The sequence below is a fragment of the Nannobrachium achirus genome, assembly GCF_963921795.1.
Source record: "Nannobrachium achirus genome assembly, chromosome: 5".
In the NCBI taxonomy this organism is placed as follows: domain Eukaryota; kingdom Metazoa; phylum Chordata; class Actinopteri; order Myctophiformes; family Myctophidae; genus Nannobrachium; species Nannobrachium achirus.
In genome coordinates this window covers 80,520-106,268 of record NC_137814.1, presented here as the reverse complement: position 1 = coordinate 106,268, position 25,749 = coordinate 80,520, and positions in this window count along the sequence as shown.

Sequence of the window (25,749 nt, the reverse complement as noted above, 5' to 3'; positions counted from 1 at the left end):
TCCATCTTCACCTTGGCCACTTGTCATGCAGTATCCAAGATTCTTATAGCATCAAACTGTCACTGTAGCTATGTACTGTCCATCTTCACCTTGGCCACTTGTCATGCAGTATCCAAGATTCTTATAGCATCAAACTGTAGCTAAGTACTGTCCATCTTCACCTTGGCCACTTGTCATGCAGTATCCAAGATTCTTATAGCATCAAACTGTAGCTAAGTACTGTCCATCTTCACCTTGGCCACTTGTCATGCAGTATCCAAGATTCTTATAGCATCAAACTGTAGCTAAGTACTGTCCATCTTCACCTTGGCCACTTGTCATGCAGTATCCAAGATTCTTATAGCATCAAACTGTCACTGTAGCTAAGTACTGTCCATCTTCACCTTGGCCACTTGTCATGCAGTATCCAAGATTCTTATAGCATCAAACTGTCACTGTAGCTATGTACTGTCCATCTTCACCTTGGCCACTTGTCATGCAGTATCCAAGATTCTTATAGCATCAAACTGTAGCTAAGTACTGTCCATCTTCACCTTGGCCACTTGTCATGCAGTATCCAAGATTCTTATAGCATCAAACTGTAGCTATGTACTGTCCATCTTCACCTTGGCCACTTGTCATGCAGTATCCAAGATTCTTATAGCATCAAACTGTAGCTAAGTACTGTCCATCTTCACCTTGGCCACTTGTCATGCAGTATCCAAGATTCTTATAGCATCAAACTGTCACTGTAGCTAAGTACTGTCCATCTTCACCTTGGCCACTTGTCATGCAGTATCCAAGATTCTTATAGCATCAAACTGTAGCTAAGTACTGTCCATCTTCACCTTGGCCACTTGTCATGCAGTATCCAAGATTCTTATAGCATCAAACTGTAGCTATGTACTGTCCATCTTCACCTTGGCCACTTGTCATGCAGTATCCAAGATTCTTATAGCATCAAACTGTAGCTAAGTACTGTCCATCTTCACCTTGGCCACTTGTCATGCAGTATCCAAGATTCTTATAGCATCAAACTGTCACTGTAGCTAAGTACTGTCCATCTTCACCTTGGCCACTTGTCATGCAGTATCCAAGATTCTTATAGCATCAAACTGTCACTTGGACCACATGTTGCCCTTTCTATAATTTAAATGCCACATTCTTTCCGTTACTCCTCTCTTAGGAGAACACATCTGGATAGTCCTAGATGGCCCAGTAGACTCCATATGGATGGAGAATCTGAACTCTGTGTTGGACGACAACAGAACGCTGACGCTGGCCAACGCAGACCGCATACCCATGGCTCCCAACTGTAAGGTGGTGTTCGCACCGTACAACATCGACAACGCCTCGCCCGCCACCGTTTCACACAACGGCATGGTGTTCATGATCTCCTCCGTGCTCAACTGGAGCCCCATACTGGAGGTATATACAGGGGCGTAACAAGGGAGGGGGGAAAGTGGGACTGAGTTACTAGGGCCCAAGGTGGAGGGGCCTTAACTATTTTATACTTTAACTATCAAAAAATAGCAGATACACAAGCTCACAGCGCGGTACCGAGTGCAGCGCTGTGAGCTTGTGTATCTGCACTTGTAGATCAGCTATGTTTTACAACTCATGAAAATGTGTGCAAATCTTTGAAAATATGTATGTTTTAAGCAAACATTTGTACTCGCTTCTGGGGGGTCCCTGGAAGCTGGAACTAAATATTTTCGCAGCGTGCCACGCTGTGAGCTTGTACATCTGCTATTTTTCAATAGTTAAAGCTCAAAATGATGCGTAACAATGCGTTCCCAGTCTAAATGGGTTAAACCCCCTCCCTCTATGAAGGACATTCATGGGGTGAATGTCGCAGTGAATCCTTGTACCCAGGGCCCAGAATTTGGTGCGACACCCCTGGGTTTATAGTCAAATGATTAATTATTCAGCGGCTGTAATATGCACACGAATCAAAACACTCGCTCTGTGCTTCAGCGCCTCCAGTCTGGAGATCTATAGTACGGTACAGATCCTGCCTCACCTCCACCGTAATTCTAATCCTTTTCACTATCACTATTTCCTCATTGACGGGTGGAAACCTTGTATCTCCAAGTTTCAAATGTGTACGTTCTTTTGCAAAGTAAAGCCCTGCTTCATCATACAAGGCCGTCGCACAAAAGTAGTGAAAACAGCAGATCTACAAGCACACAACGCCTCGCACCACGAGGTCGCATGTCACCCTGAGGTGTCTTACTAGTTTGCTATACTGGTTCGTTGAGCCAAATCCCTTTGCAACTGTGAATTATCTTTTTAAAAGGCAACAAGCAGCTAGAGATACAGCTGCTTTGACAGCACATTTGAACACCCACTTTTATGGATACAGTACATGCGCATGTGCACACACACTGAGCCCACGTGTGTGCCAAACACCAACATACATATTGCTGTGTTAGGGTTAGGGTAAATGTCAATTATGAATACACTTGAAGAATTGCTGTGTAGCATTACTACAGGAAAATAAATATCCAGGGAAATACCCAGGCCTGTGTTTTTGTGGAGCACTGTGCTTATGGCTGTTTAACTGCGTTATCTTCTGCCATAATTGAACTGTTATGTTGCTCCTATTGTACAGGAGCAGGGCGTGGAAATATCCAGGGAGCACGTGGAGCGTTGGAGCTCCAGATATCAGAGCCCATGACAGGATAGTTCTGGACCTACCAGATATCCCACCTGAATGTTTGACTACCACGTCACTGCAGATGGTAAGCATAACAAGGGTTACTGACCCCTTTTTAGGATACAGTGCTTTTTGTGGTATAGTGCAATGAAGTTTGTTTTCAACGGTATAGTACTGTAACTTAGACACATTTTGTTGTCCATATATGTGTGTTTTGGTTCATTTGATGACCTATTCCATCCGTCACAGCTTGCCAATGTGGACAAAGTGCTCATCGACATTTGATTTGAATATGCATAACATACTAGTTCTGTCCTGCAAAAGATGCCATGCATGTTGTTGTGCTGGTGAGTTACCCCTAGGGGTCTTATACGTATGCAACAGCTTTGGCTGCTCAGCACGGGCACTTCCTCGCAGCTCGGATGTGCCTTAAAGGCCTCAAGGCCAAGACTGTCTTGTCATTTAAAAAGTCAGTTTGTAGAATCTTGCACATACCCAGGATGTTGATTGAACAAAACAACTGGCAAGGACATGTTGTGTCTTGAAAAGACACTCAGTAATATCCTTTCAAAAGTTTATTTGATCGCTAATGTAGGCTTATTTGCAGGTTTTCATTTTTGTGGATGTTGCGTGCACTGCAATGTAGTGTTTTCTTTACTTTGTGTGTCTTTGCACAACATTATTTGTCAAAGGAAGTGTGACCCATGACTGGTATCTCATTTTCAAAATATCCACATCTCCAGTCTATCTTCTATTTTGTCCTCTATTTTCTCTCCCATATTATTCCATAATACTGCAGATGTGTTTCCCCACAACAGGTCAGTGGGTCCATTGGAGCACCAGAGTTGAGGAGTATATTTACCCATCTGACTCCACTCCAGAATATGGCTCCATCCTCGTCCCCAATGTGGACAACTTCAGGACAGACTTCCTCATTCAGACTATAGCCAAGCAAGGAAAGGTAAACAAGACCAACATTATTAAAAGCCCTGCTAGCATCCCCTCGGGACTGTGCTGCTCCTAAAAAGCCTAGTTTATACTTTATAAGACAAGCTATGGCTGGCTCATAGCTCTGGGCATTTATGAGGAACAGTTTAACACTTAAGAACTACTTTTTCAGGATAATTGAAAATAGCCAATCTACACACTCACAATTTGGCCTTGACATGACATGAACATTACTCAGAAGGACTGGCTTAGACAAAGGACTGGCTTAGACAGTGAACTGAGGTGTAGCCTCGGGAACCCAGACTTCTTTTGGTGATGGGAAGAAAAAGAAGTCTGGGCAAACCCCCCTATAACTGTGCTGGCTCATGACATTTTAATTGTATAAATAAATGTATCCGTTCAGATATCTTATTTTACATCAGTATTGTTCATGTGAACTGGTTTGTTTAGGCTTATCCATTATAATGATAAAATCACTATGATTTATCAGTCGTTTTCCACCGCGGATCACTTCCTCATTTACTCAAAGCAGACAGCAGCAGGAGTCATGTACCCCTCTGCGTCATTTTGAGACGTCGGAGGACGCGGCGAGATCCGCCGGCCAACAAATAATGTCCGCGTTCCCTCAGAGTGACTGAGTCAACCTATACATATCCATTTTTCTAGACGAATTCACCTGAACCTAAGTCTCTAAACTATCAAAACACACCTTGCTATAAATCTGTGTTACTGTATTTATTAGATTCAGTAGCCTAACCAGTGTTGTGGGAAGAAATGTACAAAGCTTGGCACTAGTTCAACTGCACATCACTGTTCCTTATCTGAAGTGAACATCCTTCAAAGTTTCTCTCTGGTTTTAATGATAAGGATTTCAGGGTTGGTATCTCCCATCTGGGACCTTACTAGCACTGTCTAATGCATACATGGGCAACTGGTGGCCCGGGGGCCACATGCGGCCCCCACCTTCACTTAACTCACTGAACGCCATAAACTTATTTTACGTCTTTTTAATTAATCATAAGTTTTATAATTTTTTCATAATTGTAATTTCAAAAAAATCGCTCTAGAAGTTAGCTATGAGCCTCCGTGACCGGAGCGATACGGCCGATTTGACTGTAGCACCAGTGTAACACAGTCCGACGGGAAAACGGTATAACCGAACATTGGTTCCGGCCGTTTACATGTTATCTTAAAACGTTTGTTTATACACTATCCGTGCTTCCCAGACGAACTATAAGTACTCTAAAAATTCAGAAAAATCACGCGGTTCCAGTGGTGCCATCCATTCGGCGATCCGAGCCCTTGATAGCGATCGCCAGGGCTCTGAAGTGTTATAGCATGATAGCTAAAAGGCCTGGCACTGATGTAAACAACTAGGCCCGATCCAAAACAAAATGGATGTGTCTCCTTCTTCTTCTGCTTGTTGATCAGATAGTAGGAGAACACCACCTGGTGGTTTTCAAAGGCCATAGCACTCTAAAACACACACAGCAGTCATAATAGCAGTATATATCAATGTGATCTAGATCATCTTACACATGTTCTATTGAAGCCCAAATCTAATGATAGGACATATATATATAAATATACATGTTTTCCTTTGTAAGAGGGGTAGTGTGGCTTCGATAGAAGCATAGATTTATATATGTAATTTAAGTACAAAATATGATTTTGGCCCCCATAAAAAGGTAAAATTAAACAAAATGGTGGCACCATTTTGATAGATTTGAAATAAAGGTGGGCATTCATTAATGTGGCCCACAGGTTAATATTGGAATACTGATATATTATTGATTTCAGCTGTTACAATTCCAAACATGGAAAAATTACCAGCTTTAATTACTTCAGTCCATATTAGTAGCTTAACACAACTCGTGCCTCTTAATCTGAAGGTTGCTTGTTGCCTTGGTGCCGCGCCGTTTCCTCCGTCGGCCGCCGCTATTATTTTGAAGGGCTGGAAGGGGGTTGTTTTTGTTTTTTTGGATTATTGACGGCAACGATTACGTCATCTAGTCACATGACAGTGTGAGCCGAGAAGAGAAACATGGCTGCGCCCTGCCGTGTGTATTGTTTACATCAGATCTGGTGCAAAATGGCTCAAAATGGCTCTTTTGGATTAAATGAAGTCTCTTTATGGGCCTCTCCATTGACTTAACATGGAGGAGCTTCACTTCGCGTGCACGCCCAACGTGCGTTTTAAACAAATCGCGGACATTACCGATGCGGCCGCGACCGGAGCGACATTATGTAAGTATTAATACATTTACTGTAAATACAGTAAGATTGACGGTGAGCGCTGTCAACGGCGTCATGTAGTCACCGATTTGAATGACGGTGAGGATCGTCTACAGCAGCAGAACAGTTAATGACTTGTATTAAAATGTTAGTATTTTTTTGTCAAATGTATTTGTTTCATAAAGATAACATAAGAACATATAAATGCATTTGAAATTTTAAAACAAAAGAAGAAAATTTAAAAATAGCAGATCTACAAGCTCAGGGCGACGCGTTTTGAGCTTGTAGATCGGCTATTTTTGCTATGTATATGCATTGTTCACCTCTGGAGTGAGTGTGAAAATGTAGTGGCCCTCTCCATCAAAGTTGCCCACCCCTGGTCTAATGCTTCATTGACGCCCTGCTACAGTTACCGCGCGCACGCGCGCACGCGCACGCACGCACGCACGCACGCGCGCACGCGCACGCACGCACGCACGCACACACACACACACACACACACACACACACACACACACACACACACTCACTATCACATTGCATGTGAATACCATTCCTGTTTCTTCCTCTGGTCTGCATTCCCTTCGTCTAGAAGTGGAAGCAGAGTAGTGGAGCATTCAGTGGGCTTTTAAGTAGTAGTGTATCGATTGCATTCTTTTAATCTGTTCACTTAGTACACACCCAGCCATACCTCTGTCATGCTATTGATTTTACTGATCCGCATTTGTGCATACTGTATGCCTGAGTAGTAGTCAGTGGGGACTCACTAAATTATATAGCATTTTGGAATGTTGTGTAGCAGCAATCCTTTTTAAAATTTCACATTTTAAGCAATTTCCATATCGTCACTGTCTGGCCAAAACCTCTTAACTACATTTTTGAGGTTTTAGATTTCTTTTTTTGCATAAATCAGTGCTATTGAACACCCTTTACATCTGAGTGTTGGTTAAAATAATGTTGAACCAATGGAAAGTAGTAAAAAGTGCTTGGGACAAAACCTTCTAACTCTACACTTTCTGCCAAACCAGCTAACTCCACCGGATTGGCCCCCTATAGTAGCAAGATTCTTTATTGGAGACTGTAGAATTGTTCTTAATTATGTACTATCATTCGTGCGCTACAGTATATTGAAGCTGTCCATAACATGTTGAGTTAGTAACATAATACACAGTCAGTCATTTAGCTGGTGGATAACAGTACAATAGTACTAGCAGGACAATAGTACACTAGTCGTAGTTGCTTGTTTAATCTACAGGACATTCCGATTGCACCCATTCAGAGGTAACACAAGCAGTAACCTATTCTACTCTAGTAGTCTCTACTAACATTAGAAATCTACAAGCTAGGATGACTGGTTGATTAAAACAAACTTAAAAATGTTACCTTTGGCAACAAGATGCCTAAGTCTCAAGTCTTAACACTATGGACCCCATCAACTCAGGTGTGATCGGTAGGGGCCACTACTGTGCAAGTGGTGATTTCAGTGAAGAGGTCCGGAGCACAGTGCCTCGTCTGGTGTCAGTAGCCCTCCTTACTGTCATCCCCTTTCACCTCCTGCTTATTAATAGGCTGTGTCACCTTTAGAGCTGAGGACCCCCCACCCTGACAAGCACTTGGAATTGTAGGCATTACATTTAGTTTGACTCGGTTCCACAGATAAATATTGTGAAAATAGCCGAACTACAAGCTCACAATGCCACCATGTACAGTATGTCTGAACCTGTGTCCCTCCCAGGTTTAAATATAAGGTGCTGGTAGTGAAAATTATGAATATACAGTAATGTAGGGGTGCCCTGAGCCAGAGAAGTTTGGGAACCCCTGCAATAGGCTATGATGTGATCTATTTGTGTCTATTAAAGGGACTACGGTGTCCAGTGTAGAGAAGTTTGGGAACCCCTGCAATAGGCTATGATGTGATCTATTTGTGTCTATTAAAGGTATACGCGCTCTGTCTGGGCTTCCTGCAGCAGAGGCTCAGCAAGATGACCAAACTGGACGCTCTGAGGGTCTATGACACCAGCATGGCCAGAGAGCCACAGTGGGAGGACATTGACCCCTTCTACATAGCTTTAGGTTTGGATTCTGAGGGTCTATGACACCAGCATGGCCAGAGAGCCACAGTGGGAGGACATTGACCCCTTCTACATAGCTTTAGGTTTGGATTCTGAGGGTCTATGACACCAGCATGGCCAGAGAGCCACAGTGGGAGGACATTGACCCCTTCTACATAGCTTTAGGTTTGGATTCTGAGGGTCTATGACACCAGCATGGCCAGAGAGCCACAGTGGGAGGACATTGACCCCTTCTACATAGCTTTAGGTTTGGATTCTGAGGGTCTATGACACCAGCATGGCCAGAGAGCCACAGTGGGAGGACATTGACCCCTTCTACATAGCTTTAGGTTTGGATTCTGAGGGTCTATGACACCAGCATGGCCAGAGAGCCCCGGTGGGGGGACATTGACCCCTTCTACATAGCTTTAGGTTTGGATTCTACTGTTGTCCTTTTTCAATATAAGCTTAAAGGTCCTTTCCCACTGCCATAACCATACAAAATATTGTTTTCAATTGCTGCCATCCAGCGTCCAAAGTCTCCACACCACAACGATGAAGCCGTCATCATTTATGTGAACACCGACATATCGTTATCGCGCCCAGTGGGAAAGGACCCAGGACTTCCAACGTAAACATGACCATAAAAGGACTTATTTGGGATGTTCCGTTTAGGCAGGGTGTTTAACTGTACTTGTACTGTACTACATTTATATTGTATTGACTATACTTGTACTGTTCTCCGTTTTTGTCAAATATTTTCAATCAATCAATCAAACCTTTAGGGTTATATTCAGAGTTGGATTTGTAAAAAGAAAACACACAGATGGGGACAATTTCTTTAACCACTTCCAGTATATTAAGCCCTTCTACAAGCTCAGCTCAATGTGACTCGTGAGCTTGTATGCAAAGGCAGCAAATCCAACCCTGATTATAAGTGACAAAAATTACTGAGAACTCTTAAAAGGCTATCAGAGCAAACAACCAACATTGCCTGTGCAGCGGTTCAAACCAATCTTTCTCTAATTGCTGATTCCAGGACCTGTGAGTGACGGTGGGCGTGTGACGGACTACGCCATGGCAGCGGGCATCACTGCAGTGAACGCCCAGAGGCTGCAGAGACCCATCCTGCTGGAGGGGCAAGACCAGCCTGGTGGAGGGACAAGACCAGCCTGGTGGAGGGACAAGACCAGCCTGGTGGAGGGGCAAGACCAGCCTGGTGGAGGGACAAGACCAGCCTGGTGGAGGGACAAGACCAGCCTGGTGGAGGGACAAGACCAGCCTGGTGGAGGGGCAAGACCAGCCTGGTGGAGGGACAAGACCAGCCTGGTGGAGGGACAAGACCAGCCTGGTGGAGGGACAAGACCGGCCTGGTGGAGGGGCAAGACCGGCCTGGTGGAGGGACAAGACCGGCCTGGTGGAGGGGCAAGACCAGCCTGGTGGAGGGGCAAGACCAGCCTGGTGGAGGGGCAAGACCAGCCTGCTGGAGGGACAAGACCAGCCTGGTAGCAGCCCTGGCCAAGTCCTCTGGGACCCACCTGTCCAGTGAACACCCAGAGTCTGCAGAGAGTCCTCTGGGACCCACCTGTCCAGTGAAGGCCCAGAGTCTGCAGAGAGTCCTCTGGGACCCACCTGTCCAGTGAACACCCAGAGTCTGCAGAGAGTCCTCTGGGACCCACCTGTCCAGTGAACGTCCAGAGTCTACAGAGAGTCCTCTGGGACCCACCTGTCCAGTGAACGTCCAGAGTCTACAGAGAGTCCTCTGGGACCCACCTGTCCAGTGAACGTCCAGAGTCTACAGAGAGTCCTCTGGGACCCACCTGTCCAGTGAACACCCAGAGTCTACAGAGAGTCCTCTGGGACCCACCTGTCCAGTGAACACCCAGAGTCTGCAGAGAGTCCTCTGGGACCCACCTGTCCAGTGAACGTCCAGAGTCTGCAGAGAGTCCTCTGGGACCCACCTGTCCAGTGAACACCCAGAGTCTGCAGAGAGTCCTCTGGGACCCACCTGTCCAGTGAACACCCAGAGTCTACAGAGAGTCCTCTGGGACCCACCTGTCCAGTGAACACCCAGAGTCTACAGAGAGTCCTCTGGGACCCACCTGTCCAGTGAACACCCAGAGTCTACAGAGAGTCCTCTGGGACCCACCTGTCCAGTGAACGTCCAGAGTCTGCAGAGAGTCCTCTGGGACCCACCTGTCCAGTGAACGTCCAGAGTCTGCAGAGAGTCCTCTGGGACCCGTCTGTCCAGTGAAGGCCCAGAAGACCAGCCTGGTAGCAGCCCTGGCCAAGTCCTCTGGGACCCGCCTCGTCCCAATCATAATGTAGTATCCAATCAACCTCTCGGAACAAACAGTAATTAGTCAGCATAATGTAGTATTCAATTATATAGGGCTGTTTTATGATTCCTTACGTTGCCATACTGTAAGCAAAGTGATATATTGTGATGCATTATTTTATGCAGTCAAATTGTAGGGAAACTATCATAGTATGAAGAATACACCACCACTGCACACAATCTGAGAGAGAAACTATCATAGTATGAAGAATACACCACCACTGCACACACACACACACACACACACACACACACACACACACACACACACACACACACACACACACACACACACACACACACACACACACTTTGACCCCTCTGTCACATGGTACTATATTTTTGTGTCCAGTATCACTACGCCGCTGCAACGTATTTCCCCAAAACAAGGTGCTTTGCAGTCAGCTGATCAGAACGAAACCTTGCTCTATATGGTAGAAATAGGCCAACAATACAAATGACGCTAGTTTTGTGGATTAATCTATTTTCAATGATTGGGCCACGCCAAATGGCCCCCACCCCATTGGAACGACTTAATATTCATTAGAAACTGACCAGAATTCTGACCACGGGACTCTGGTAATCAATTAATACATTTGTAACCACTATTTTAATGGCAAGTATTTCACACAGCTTTATGTCAAAAAATAGCTGAACTAACACTTTAATGTTCTTGCCAAATCTCCCTGCCTCTCAATTCATCATCTATTCTTATTATTATTTTAGATATATATAATGGATTAAATGGATCCATTGGATTTAACGGTTACACCCCTACAACTGACATCATGTGACTGACCTGTTTGGAACAGACCTGCCAGTGGAAGGAGGGAAGCGTGGCGTGATGGCCCTCTGCTGGCCACACTGAGTCCTTTTAGTAAAATAACACTAACTTATACCAGGCTCCTCAACACTTCTGCTAAACAACCAAAATCTGTCTGCTGCTCTGTGTAATTAGCAACATAAGATAAAAACAAACTGCAAATAAACAAAAACATTAAGCGCTTTCTTTAAAAAAATATGAATCGTGTATGAAAAGAATGCTATGACGTGCTCATCCACATCCAAAGCAAACTGTGGCATTTGGACCTCTGTTCATCATTATATTGTTGGTTCATGATCACAACACCAGAGGCAGCTCCACTAATCATCATCAACGTAGATTTAACACTAAGCAAGGCGCTAACTCGTTCTCCTGCTATACCATCAACATGTGGAACACCCTTCCACAAGCCTTAAAGTAGAGCAAATCCCTAGCCTCCTTCAAAATTGGTATGAAAAGTCACCTTCAGACAGCTGCTACCCGTGACTTGTAAATAGACTAAGCCCCCATGCCCCCCCCCCCCTTTCTTTTTTTTCTGCCTTTGTATTTGATGTTATGCTTTTGAAACTGATTTTATCCTAGATAAAGTACTATGTTCTATCCGTCTGTCTTTCAATGTTATATGAGATACTTAAAGTGTGGTTCCTGTAGAAATAAGCCTCGGCTTTCTAGGATCTCCTTTTAGTTGACCTTGTACCAGTGATTTGTACTGTCATGAAACTGTACTTTTTTCTATTGCAAACTTCTAATAAATTCTTCCATCAATCAATCAAGAGATGTCTTTTTTTTTTTTTTTTTTTTTACCATTTCCAGTGATGTTACTAGGTTTTCAAAGTAATGGGTCATTCGAATGGGACCCACAGGTCATTCGAATGAGTCCCCAATAAAATGTTTTCGAGCGCTATGAGCTTGTAGATCGGCTATTTTCAAAATGTTTGAAATATTTATTTTACAATTTGGCTAATGTTTGAACTTAGAACTAGGATTTCTAAATACACTAGGCTACAGACACCCATTTAATTATATTTATATCACTGGGACCCCAATTTATATTACTAGAAGCTCGGCCGCCCTTCGGGCGGCCGAGCGTCTAGTCGGCGACCTGGCCAACTCGGGAACAATGTAAATAGGGAATGAATGCCCCGCCCTTTAATGCAAACCCCATTATACCTGTTGTCATAGGATCCGTTTTGACCATCTGTTTGCGTGTGTCCATTTATGCCCATATATGGAGAGATATGTCTGTCTACGTCCATTTTCTGACATATATGGAGATCTCTGTAGGACCTGGTTTGACCATCTGTTTGCCTGTGCCCATTTATGCCCATATATGGAGTTTGCGACCTGGCCAACTCGGGAACGATGTAAATAGGGAATGAATGCCCCACCCTTTAATGCAAACCCCATTATATGGAGATCTCTGTATCTGTCTGTGTCCCTTTTATGCCCATATACTCTATCTGTGTCCATATTTTATGCCCATATGCCCATATATGGAGATCTCTGTATCTGCCCATATGCCCATATATGGAGATCTCAGTCTGTGTCCCTTTTATGCCCATATATCTGCGTCCATTTTATGCCCATATGCCCATATATGGAGATCTCTGTATCTGCCCATATGCCCATTCTCTGTATCAGTCTGTGTCCCTTTTATGCCCATATACGGAGATATCTGTCATGGAGATCTCAGTCTGTGTCCCTTTTATGCCCATATATCTGTCTGTGTCCCTTTTATGCCCATATACGGAGATATATCTGTCTGTGTCCCTTTTATGCCCATATATAGATACTTTAATGGTTTCCTGTTGAAATAAGCTTAGTCTTTTCATGGATCTCCTTTTAGTAGACCTTGTACCAGTGAACTGTACCGTCATGAATCTGTACATTTTCCTATGCAAACTTCTAATAAAGCCTTCAATCAATCAATCATACGGAGATATCTGTCGGGTCGAGGCAAGGCCCCTGTATTGCCCATATATGGAGATCTCTGTATCTGCCCATATGCCCATATATGGAGATCTCAGTCTGTCGGGTCGAGGCTAGGCCCCTGTATCTGCCTGCAGTGATGTCACAATGACTCAGCGCTTGCGCCCGGCACTGCAGTGATGTCACAATGAGTCAGCGCTTGCGCCGATTTTGCGCCGATTTCCGCATAAGGAGATTCCGAACGTTTCGCGCCGGTTAGGGAAAACCGCGCGTCGGGTCGGGTCGAGGCCCGGCACTGCACTCCATGCCGCGGCGGGGAACGCGCGTGCCGAATCTGAAGCCGGTGGGACGAACGGTTCTCGAGATACGCGGATTACAAACACACACGCAGAGACTTCTCGCATTTATAGATAGATAAAATCTATGTTAAAATACTAGAGTACAAATGGAACAGGTCCATTTGGTTCTATATGTTCACTGAGTTACAGACCCATAAAGTTCTATTTGGTTCCTAACTATCATTTATCTGGGGACCCCCTGGAACTCCCTCAAGGACCCCGGACCCCACTTTGAGAACCACTAGTGAAATGTTTTTAGCTGTTCCAGTTTTAACTGATAATACATCTTTACAGTGTTAATCTTACACAATACATTAAAAAACAAATTAAACCATCTAACTTTTATAGCAACTTGAAATGAAGTAGAGCAGCAGAAACCACACTTGTTTCAGTGCGCATGCGCCATGCAGTGTAGATGGTCACCGAATTCATCAGGGGCACCCATTCTGGTGTAGCACCCGAGACGCTGTGCCACTGTGGTCAGGGAGCGGCCCGGTGCTACGCTAGAACTTGTGCCCCTAGTGAATTCGGGCGCGCACGCACACACGCAGCAAGCACGCACACACACGCGCGCGCGTAGTAGGCACGCCCACACACGCACGCACGCACACACACACACACACACACACACACACACAGACGTCACGCAGCAGAGGCTGGACGGTGGAGCTTTAATTCATGCTGTTTAGTTTACTGTCGTCGCTAACAACAAGTTGAACAGAAACAAACACAACAATGTTTAGCAGTGTAAACTACCTTCTCTTTCTCCCAGTAAGTCCACCGTTTGAAAATGCGCTTCTACCGTGTTTTAACCATAGAGTAAATATAAAAGGTTTTACCAGTAACAGCTTGGCTTAAACCAACACAAACGCTTTCGCGTCGCCGCATCAAAAGGACCAATTAAGGATTTTAATGTACAGTTTGATGAGAAGACATCGCCTCCAGCCTCCAGGTATATCAACTATAAACTAGTTTCAGTCTGTCATGTTGTTGATCTTCTCCTCCCTGTAATGCATTGCTTCTCAAAGTGGGGTCCGGGGACCCCTAGCCCCACTCGCTCCTTCTTGTTACTTTGTATTCTGAAGAGGCGAGAGGGGCTAGGGGACCCCCAGAGGTCCTTCAGGGAGTTCCAGGGGTCCCCAGATAAAGTTAGCAACCAAATGGACCCCATATGTAACTCAGAGAGTGTGCAAATTCAACCACACTCTCTGAGTTAAATTAACATTGATTTTAGAATATAAATTGGGTTCTCAGAGATAGCAATGCCATTAAATGGGGGTCCGTAGCCTAATGCATGTCAGACAGGGGGTCCTTGACATTATAATGTTTGGGAATCACTGATAAAGCCATACAAATACCTGGGAATGATATTCTACACAACCTAACCCAGTGATTCTCTGCCATTTCCTTTTCAAGGACCCATCTACATGTCAAAAAAGATAGCAAAAAACAAACAAAAACGTTTTGATGCATTGGCTGCCTATGGGAGGTATTGCAAACCTAGATTCATCCGATTAAAAAAAAGAAATATCTAGTGTTGCAATTTGTGACTACATTGGCACTTACAGTAGGCTACACAGTATGCATCTACCAACATTGGACTGTCTTTTATTCGTAATAATACCACTTCATAGCAGGGCTAACCTTCTTTAGACATGTGTCAATGTCAATATGTCAATGCATTGTTATTTTTTTGACTTATATTTAGCCCTATTGTTTGTATTGTATTTACCGTACACAACATTTTGTCAACATGGGGGAATATCAGCCTGTAGGCCTACTGTAATACTGAATAATAATATCAGCCTGTAGGCCTACTGTAATACTGAATAATACTATCAGCCTGTAGGCCTACTGTAATACTGAATAATAATATCAGCCTGTAGACCTACTGTAATACTGAATATCAGCCTGTAGGCCTACTGTAATACTGAATAATAATATCAGTCTGTAGGCCTACTGTAATACTGAATAATCATATCAGCCTGTAGGCCTACTGTAATACTGAAGAATCATATCAGCCTGTAGGCCTACTGTAATACTGAATAATCATATCAGCATGTAGGCCTACTGTAATACTGAATAATCATATCAGCCTGTAGGCCTACTGTAATACTGAATAATGATATCAGCCTGTAGGCCTACTGTAATACTGAATAATAATATCAGCCTGTAAGCCTACTGTATTGTACAAGGTTTATCTTCAGTTGTCTAATAGTCAGTCTATGAAATGGTTTTCTGATGCCATCTGCTGGACTTAATGGGCAACTGCAGCCTACAGGGAGTTGTGTTATGTTTAAGCTTTTTCTCAGAGTTTCATACCTGTTAGAGTCCATTAGGTTCCATTTATACACTCATAGTTACAGAGCTGTAAGGGTACATTAGGTTCCATTTGTACACTCTCAGAGTTACAGAGCTGTAAGGGTCCATTTGGTTCCATGTGTACACTCTCAGAGTCACAGAGCTGTAAGGGTCCATTAGGTTCCATTTGTACACTCTCAGAGTTACAGAGCTGTAAGGGTCCATTTGTTCCCATTTTTACACTCTCAGAGTTACAGAGCTGTAAGGGTCCATTTGGTTCCATGTGTACACTCTCAGAATTACAGAGCTGTAAGGGTCCATTTGGTTCCATGTGTACACTCTCAGAGTTACAGAGCTGTAAGGGTCCATTTGTTTCCATTTTTACACTCTCATAGTTACAGAGCTGTAAGGGTCCATTTGGTTCCATTTGTACACTCTCAGAGTTACAGAGCTGTAAGGGTCCATTTGGTTCCATTTCTACACTCTCAGAGTTACAGCAGCACCACGTAAAATCAGAAATTAGCCTACAAAAACAAATATGTTGCTACATACTGTACATGTACTGTAAGCCCCTTCCATACACTAAAATGTGTTCCCGGCCTGAATGGGTTAACATGTGTGCTGCGTTTTGGCTGACCTAGGATCAGGTCAGTTAGCAGCAAGGCAGCAACAAGAATGGTTGTGTAACTGTGAGATGATTATGCTGGTCTAGGATCAGATTAACAGTGGGGGAAAATGAATGGTTGTGTAACTGTGAGATGATTATGCTGGTCTAGGATCAGATTAACAGTGGGGGAAAAAGAGCTTTGGTGCTTAATGCATGCGTGATGCATAGCTACTCCAAGGCAAGTCTGCTGCTGCCCGGCTGATGAGAAAGCACCCGTGTACACTGACACTCATGATAAAACAAACCGAAAATGACTTACCTCTCAAGATAGAAAATAGCCTAAAAGCATTCCTTTATCCCTGGCTTTTGTTTTGGTGTTAATATTATAGATTCATTGGCAGCCTTCTTCTGCCTGTCAATCAGTTAACAGCGCACGGCTGCAGTGAGTGAGACCTCAGCACATGAAAGGCAGAGGCACGCAAGGGGCTTTAATAATCATTCAATGGTCGGGTCTCTCTGAACCTCGGAAATAAACAGATATTTGTGTACAATATTTTTACCTAACCCATCTACATACATTTCCTTTCTTTTCCGTCCTCTTTCAAAAGCTCCCAGTCTTCTTGGGGTTATTTAACAGCTCTGTGTTTACACATTGTCCTACTTCTCCAAGGCAGCGAGGAAAGGATTATTTGAATTATCATTATAATGTGAGAGGTGGAGGATGTGAGTTGAAATCCCGGTATTCATTCTGCCATATTGGTAATCGGATCGAAAGTGAAAAATCCCAGCATCTCTAGCTGAAATGGAGTCGGGGTATGTGTCCAAATGAGATCATGGCCTGAAATCCACTTAACCTACAGTACCCCCCTGGCCCATCTCTTACTTACTGTGATACTGTGGTGGCCGACACTTTAAAACGTTGCTAACTGCTCAATTGCTGTCTTGCAGACTTGAGTCAGGGAAATAAGTAACCATATTTGTGTTGAGAATGTGATATCTAGCGGCTAAATGTTGTCTATTGCACTTATAACTGTACAAATGGGTTCCCTGGGAAATGTCCTGATGATTCCTTGATGTTCAAGCACTGTTCAATGGATGTGGCACAACTTCCATAAGTTTCCTTTGGGTTCACCTATACAGTGACCTGTGACCATTTTGTTGCAACAGGTGCGCGTGGCCTTGGCCAGGTTGGAGGAGATGCAGGACACGGTGTCCACAAAGGACTTCCCTCAAGACCTGGAAGGAGCCAGGAGAACGATAGAGGAACACGCCTCGCTGAAGAAGAAGGTCATCAAAGCCCCCATAAAGTAGGGTGACCATATTCTGAAAATCCAAAAAGAGGACACTCTACCCGGCATATATATATATATATATATATATATATATATATATATATATATATATATATATAATTTTTCCCCCAATTTTTTTTTCTATTACTAGTTTACCGCTCAATTATGCCCTATACCACTAATAGCCTATTATGTATTCAATTTTGAGGGGGTTCCAATTGGACCCTTTACAAATCTATTGATTGATTGAAGACTTTATTAGAAGTTTGCATAGGAAAAGGTACAGTTTCATGACGGTACAGTTCACTGGTACAAGGTCTACTAAAAGGAGATCCATGAAAAGACTAAGCTTATTTCCACTGGAAACCATTTAAGTAATTAATAGGCTAGAGATCCACTGATAAAGTATGCCTTTTGGCTCCTGTATGAACGTTCAGCTTTGTAACTAAATAAAAGAGAGGTAGCCCATTATTCAAACCGCCGTATCTTCTGCTTTACAAGGTTGTAGAAAAGATTCTGTCAATTTAGTTAGCAGAAGAGCTCTCACCTCGCACAGACTGTCTTGTAAGCTACTTTGCAGTGTTATGGGCTTGAAGCAGAACTTTTATAATTGTAAATGCCTAAATGGACACAGAAGACTACCAGCTTTGCTGACAGAACGCTCTGCTTCTCAATGTTGGTCACTCGCACTTTTTGTGCATTTCATCAGTGATTGAAAGCCGCGGTCGTCGCGAGCACCTTCGCCTCGCCGATACGCATCCGTAGAGCCGTCTCCCGTCATTTTTAGACCAGGTTTGAGGGAGTAGCAGGCAAGATTCCTTCACCAATGTAAACACAGTTGCTGAGGGAGTGAGCATTAATAGCGTTTGCAGTTCGTTTGGCCCTGCGCTGCGCGATCTGCTGCAGAGCTCCGCTCTGCTCTGCCTCTGATCTGAAAGCGAGACAGGCTGAGGGAGGGAGGGATGATCGCAGGCAGAGAGTAGTATGAATAATACACGTTCCGGGGTTAGCGCCTCTCACAGTGTGTTTCCAAAAGAACCATTGAACGTGCATTGTAAATGTCCGTGCTTAAACTGTGATATGCGCGAAACCCCGGACATTTGAAGGAATTTATAAAACCCCCCCGGACCGGCCGGACAGCCCCCTAAAAGAGGACATGTCCGGGCAAAAGAGGACGTATGGTCACCCTACCATAAAGGAGCTGGACACGGAGGGACAGAGGTATGCACACACACACACACACACACACACACACACACACACACACACACACACACACACACACACACACACACACACACACACACACACTGAGGAAGATTATGATGATGATAAATCACAACACGTCCCCTTTTCTACAAGCTCATTGTCACATCTGACCGTGAAAGATTGTGGTGCATCCTGGGAATGGGCTTATTGTACTCAACCACTGAAATCAAAATCATTAAACTCGCTCTAAAACAATAGAAAGCAGTAAATGAAATTATTTTAACACCCATCTTTTCTTTTCTCTGAGTACAGTCTAAAACGAACCCTTGTAAAAAAAAACAGTGTTGTCCTTTAAGAGAATCACCTGGGGACCCCCTGGGGGTCCTGAACCACAACTTGACACTCTTCTCCCTGCTAGCTCTGAGCCTTTGGAATAACCTCTGACCTGTGTGTGTGTGTGTGTGTGTGTGTGTGTGTGTGTGTGTGTGTGTGTGTGTGTGTGTGTGTGTGTGTGTGAGCTACTGTAATACACCAGATGTTGTAGTTGATGAAGAGTCCAGGGAAGTGTCTGTATTAGAGATGGCAGCACCTTTGACCTCAGCCTAGAGGAAGCCTTTATGACTACGGTCATTAAATACTAGTAATTCGCCTCAGGGCGACAAGCAACCTCGCCCTAAAGGGTGAGGTCGCGCCATGTCTTGGCCATCTGGCCAGTGATGTATATCAGACCAGTTACCCATATATGGAGACCCCTGTTACCCATATATGGAGGTCCTTGTACTGCATATGGAGATATGCTGTGAGAGCCCAAACATGCTTACCAGTTATTCCTTATGTGAAAGTCCTATGACATCTGTATGACAACTGACATCATACTAATCACTTTTATGCCCATACATGGAGATCCCAGCCTGTAGAACCAGCCACACAGATATGGGCTGTCTGTCTTGGCCATATATGGATTCTGTTAGTGTGGTATGTGGCCTCCATATATGGGCATTCCCATAATAATTCCTGTTAGATATGGGCTTAATATTGATGACATCAGGGGAACTCCACATTTGGGCATAAAGGGGATTATATCTTAGTGTGGTTCCCCTGACATCACAGTGATGTCAGCTGTAGCCATGGCCTGACAGGCTGTTATTGATCCAGACCTGTAAATAGACTTTTATACTTATTATTCAATCACTCAAACCCCAATATCCTATTCTTGGGGGACATTCACCAAAAATAGCCGATCTACAAGCTCACCACAAGATGCGTGGTGAGCTTGAGGGAAACATAATATTTGAATGGTATGTAGGGAATAGAAAAGCACTGGACTGGATATAGAACACTTTTGTGTGAATGTTGGTACAGTATATATGGAATGATTGCTTATCCCATGTGGACAGGAATAATGCTGTAACTGTTGTCTTCATGTGGATTGATGGGCTATTTTTTGGTGAAGAGAGTTGTATGGGAAAATAACTCAAGCACAGTTCAACTCTTGTACTTGTAAAACAGTTTGATGCTTTGAGCTTTGTAAAACACAACAGCTCGTTGGAGGAGATTTGTGGTACAATAAGCATAGTTCCCTGGCTGATGCTATCTGTTGGAATGCGGTGCTGACTTTTTTTCAATGACGGCGGAGCCTCGGAGGCAGAGACAGGGGCTCCCCTCTTCATTAGCCTGAATGCATGTTGCATACTGGCTCTGTTGGCCCAAGTCCAACGCTGTTACTTTTCAGGAAATGGAAAAAGGAACCTGTATGTAGTTAATACATTTAATCTTTTGATACTTTTCATTTGTTAAATATTAATAAAACCCACAGACAAACTTGTGTTGCCATCCACCCATCCATCTTCAACCGCTTATCCGGAATCGGGTCATGGGGGTAACAGTTCCAACTGAGACATTCAGATTTCCTTATCCCGAGCAACTTCCTCCACTCCCTCAGGGAGTATACCGAGGCGTTCCCAAGCCAGTTTGGAGATATAGTCCTTCCATCTGGTCTTTGGTCTGCCACGGGGTCTCCTCCCAGTGGGACGTGCATCGAGGACCTTCCTAGGAAGGCGCTCGGGGGGCATCCATACTAAGATGCCCCAACCACCTAAGCTGACTCCTTTCCAAGTGAAGGAGCAGCGGTTCTACTCCAAGTCTCTCTCGGGTGACTGAACTTCTCACCCTATCTCTAAGGGAGATACCAGCCACCCGTCTGAGGAAACCCATTTGAGCCGCTTGCACCCGCGACCTTATACTTTGGGTCATGACCCACACTTCATGACCATAGGTGAGAGTAGGAAGGAATATTGCTCGGTAGACAGAGAGCTTTGCCTTACGGCTCAACTCTTTTTTTCCTTCACAACAGTGCGATTTAGCGACTGCAAAACTGCTCCTGCTACTCCGATTCTCCGGGTCCTCATAGTTATTACAGGGGGTCCTCCAAATCTTTGTGTGATAAAAACCCTTTTTCTCCTTTTTTATAACTAGCCCTTACCCGTTCAAAGATATGAGCTCCAAAATGATGTGCAGTGTGTGGGTTATGGGATGTGCACTGTGCATACAGTATATGAGGGATGGAAAGTAACTTTAACTGGTGCTTGCATGATAATATGTAGGAGCATCAATGTAAGAAATACCCGTTTCGTTTAATGCCCCCCCCCCCCCCCAGCCCGCCCGCCCACCCGCCCACGCACACACCCGCCTGCCTGCGCACACACACACACACACACACACACACACACACACACACACACACACACACACACAGAGAGAGAGCTGGTTAAACATGTTGCCTCATGCTAGATGCAGAATAGATGAGCCTCAAGCTAGATGCAGAATAGATAGTAGATACACCATAAAAATGCTAATATACAGCATACGATTTGTGAAAGTGACAAACGGGCTTCACAGTTATGTTAGGTGTGTTCATATGCTAATTGTGATGCGATTTCAGATCAATTGCTCCAGCCACTGAGGAGAAACGCTGTTTCAGACAGACAGACAGACACTCACTCAGACAGACATTCGCAAAATTATAGTATAGATAACCACGTGAACCCCTATATATCGTCCATATTCGGAGAACTTTAGCCAAAAATAGCCGATCTACAAGCTCACACGCTGTAAGGCGTTGTGAGCTTGTAGAGCGGCTATTTTCGGCAAAGAGCTTTGGTGTAGAGGGGAAAAAGAGCAGACCAAGTACAGAGCGAAAGTTCAAGTTTTTTTTTAGAATTGATTTTCTTTACTGGAGCTATATCTGCACTGACTCTGACCTCTAAGGACCTTCCATGGAGGGTGCTCTTGTGCGTCTTGCTGCGTCACCCTTTCTTGTTTCTTTTTCTTTTGTTTTTATCGCTCTGACCTTTTCTGCTTGTGTTTGACATGATGTTGAGTTACTTGTTGCACTAACTAGCATTGACTGTTATGGTCACTTTGATTTGGGCACTGTATTATATTAATAGTTGTGCTTTAGGACACTTTATGTATATATATTTATATATATATTATTTGTTCCCTTTCTTGTTGTACCTTGCTCTTACTGTACTTACTGCACTCTAATAACCTTATACTGCTGTGCTGCCTCTGGGCAACTGACTTCCCCCCTTGGGATAATAAAGGAATCTATATATATTTGACGGTTCAAGCAGCAGCAGCAGCTTGAACCGTCATATCTGAAGACACAAATTGACATGAATCCAAAAACGTTGAAGACCCCTGGATTAGGCCATTATTTAATACTTGTGACCGGCCTAGTTGAAAGCGGTGATGTGTTATGGTATTCTTATTGCAGGTGTGCCACAGGGGAGGCGTGGCAGGACATCATGCTAGCCAGTCTGCCTGGGAAGCCATGCGATCCAGAGGCCGACTCTGAACCAGGAGAGGAGTTCACCTGCAGGAGCAACTTTGCTATTGTTTATTTCATCAGTTTCTTCATGCTGTGTGCTTTCCTGGTGAGACACGCACGCACGCACGCACGCACGCACACACGCACACACACACACACTCGAGTATAAAATCGATAGAGCCAGTGCCATCTAATGAGACTCTACTTTATATTGTACATTGCCTTCCGTTCTGTGCCTTACGAACAAACACTATCTTATATTTCTGTTCTGAATGAACCTGAACAACACATCAGAGCTGAATAAGTGTGAATCTCTAATTGTCTCCCTGTTCGTGTCTGTCTCTATACTTGTCTGTTTTTTCAGGATCCCTGTTGGATGTCATATTCTGATCCACCATCACATCTTCACTAACCTCATCCTCGTCTTCATCATCCTCAGCAGCTGCTCATTCAACTGCTCATCAACACAGCATGTAACAAGTTAACACATTTCGATACAACATGTAACCTCTCCTTCCTAGTATCTGTTTATTGTACTGTGACTTCTAGCTGTCCTCTCTCCTACATCTGCCCCATGTTACACACACACACACACACACACACACACACACACACACACACACACACACACACACACACACACACACACACACACACACACACACATACACTGATGAGTGGGTGGCAGCTGTCTTCATGCTAGACATGTCCCTATTTATTTACTGTATCAGCAGTCATCCTAGTGTTTGTTATATTAAGTTCTCCGATGACACGGCCATTTTGGGTCTTATAGATGATAAGACAAGCACCTCTGTGTATGAGCAGAAGGTAAGCAGTTTTGTACAGTGGTGTGAGGACCATCACCTCACTGTTAACACAAAAAAACCCTGAAGAAATGGTTTTCTATCCAGGTCATGTGGGGGACCACACTCCATTACTCATAAACAATGTCAATATTGCTCAGGTCGATTCATACAAATACGTGGGCGTGCATATTGACAGCAAGTTAGCATGGGATGTCCATGTTAATCATGTGTGTACTAAGATCCAGCGGCGACTTAACTTTCTGCGTAGGCTCAGGGTGTTTGGTGTACAGCAGAGAGTGATGCTGCTTTTCTATCATGCTGTGATCGAGAGTATTTTCCGTTATACAATTGTGTGTGGTTTGGTAATTTGACTGTGAGGTCAAAAGCGCAGATTAATAGACTAGCTGGGATTGCATTGAAGGTGATGGGTGTGAAGGATCACCTCACCCTTGAGGAAAGTGTAGTTAAGAAAGCTAAGAGAATAATTGCTGACCCCTCTCATGTCCTTCATTCAGAATACAAACTGCTACCCTCTGGTAGACGTTATAGAGTCCCAGTTAAAAACAAGAAAAGACATCTGAACAGATACAAATACTCATTCATTCCCATATCCGTTACTCTGCTAAACTCAGGCTGTTAATGGGTGTGATGACTCTAGTGTAATGTAATGTATGCACTTGACCTGTATGTCAGCACTGTGTGTTGTGCACTATTCGTTGTAATTTACTTTCTTTCTGTCCGTCTATCTTGTCTTGTTGTATGTTATGTAGCAGCCTGCATGTCCAAGACAAATTTCCCTCAGGACCAAATAAATTAATCTTGAATCTTGAATCTTGAATTAGCAACAGCTGACTAAGGACTTGTCTTTGAACATGCAATCACAACAACAACACAATCACACACACACACACACACACACACACACACACACACACACACACACACACACACACACACACACACACACACACACACACATGCATGCTACTGCACACATTCTACTGCCAGCCTCATTTAGCTAGTGTTGACCTGTTTGCTTGAAATAAATGTATTGGACAGGCATTTCCATTCTTAGCACAAAGACTGTGCTGGTGGAAACACTGCAGCATCTTAACCGCTTAAACCCCATACTTGGTTGACCGGAGTCCCTCAAAGCTCTATACTAGTGTCTTTTCTGTTTTCACTCTACATGATCTGCAAGCTCACAATGAATGGCTTTCCCCAGAATGTGAATGCTGGTGTTTATGTGGTTAATTCAGTGTGTGATGACAGATGACACATTGCAGATGTGCATCATGTGTTACTTTCAGATGAATGTTCACTTTGGAAAGGTTTTAGGTCAGAGATGTACAGTATGTTGCATACTGTACGGATCTTGCCTCTGCTACCATAAACATGCTGCTCTCTGAACAGTTCATGTCTGAAAACCTTGTGTGTGTGTGTGTGTGTGTGTGTGTGTGTGTGTGTGTGTGTGTGTGTGTGTGTGTGTGTGTGTGTGTGTGTGTGTGTGTGTGTGTGTGTGTGTGTGTGTGTGTGTTTGTGTGTGTGTGCTACTATAGTACAGCAACATCTAGAGGCAGCTGAGTGTCAGGACCGAACTTCTACCATTGGTTCCTATGCATGGGAACATATTTTATTTTCCTCAAAGTATCGCGATACTACTGCCTGAAGTATCGATACAGTATTGGCAAATAAACGCAATGTATTGCCATATCGATTATATTGCCCACCCCTAGTGTGTGTGTGTGTGTGTGTGTGCGCGTGCGTGCAGTTGTCAGCATCACCCAGTAAGTGTTTCAGATACAACTGCTGCAGGTTTCTATAGTAAGTAGCTCCCTGCGATAGCAACAATCATTTCAGAAATGCAGGATCTATTTGTGTTCGTCATCATCTTGAACGTCCTCCCTGGGTTTAAATCCTTCTAGTAGACCTTGTATCTGAACTGTACTGTCCTTTTTTCATTGATTGAATAATGTATTAACAGTTTGCAAATAGTGCAGTGGTAGGATTTGACAATGATTGCTAAAAGGACACAAAAAGCCCTAGGATTTGTTTCTATTGTGGTCCTGTGATATTACGTTGTTTTACAGTTAACCCTAACCCTAGTTTGTGAATTTCTTTTATTAATATGTAATATTTAATCTAGAGTTGTATTACCAACCATTGGCAGGCCATTCATCCAAACAGAAAAGCCCTACCTGATTGTATTAAACAATGTTAAACTCAACAATCAGAGGATAATTAAAGCTTTCTGTACAGCTGCAATGTTGGTGAGTTTAAGGTAATTTTGCGGGTGAACTACTCCTTTAATCAGACCTAGTTTTGTTATACGTATGGCTGTGTTGTGAACAGTGACCTGAATGGACATCTAGCTGTAGCTGCTTTATCTAGTGCAGTAGTTC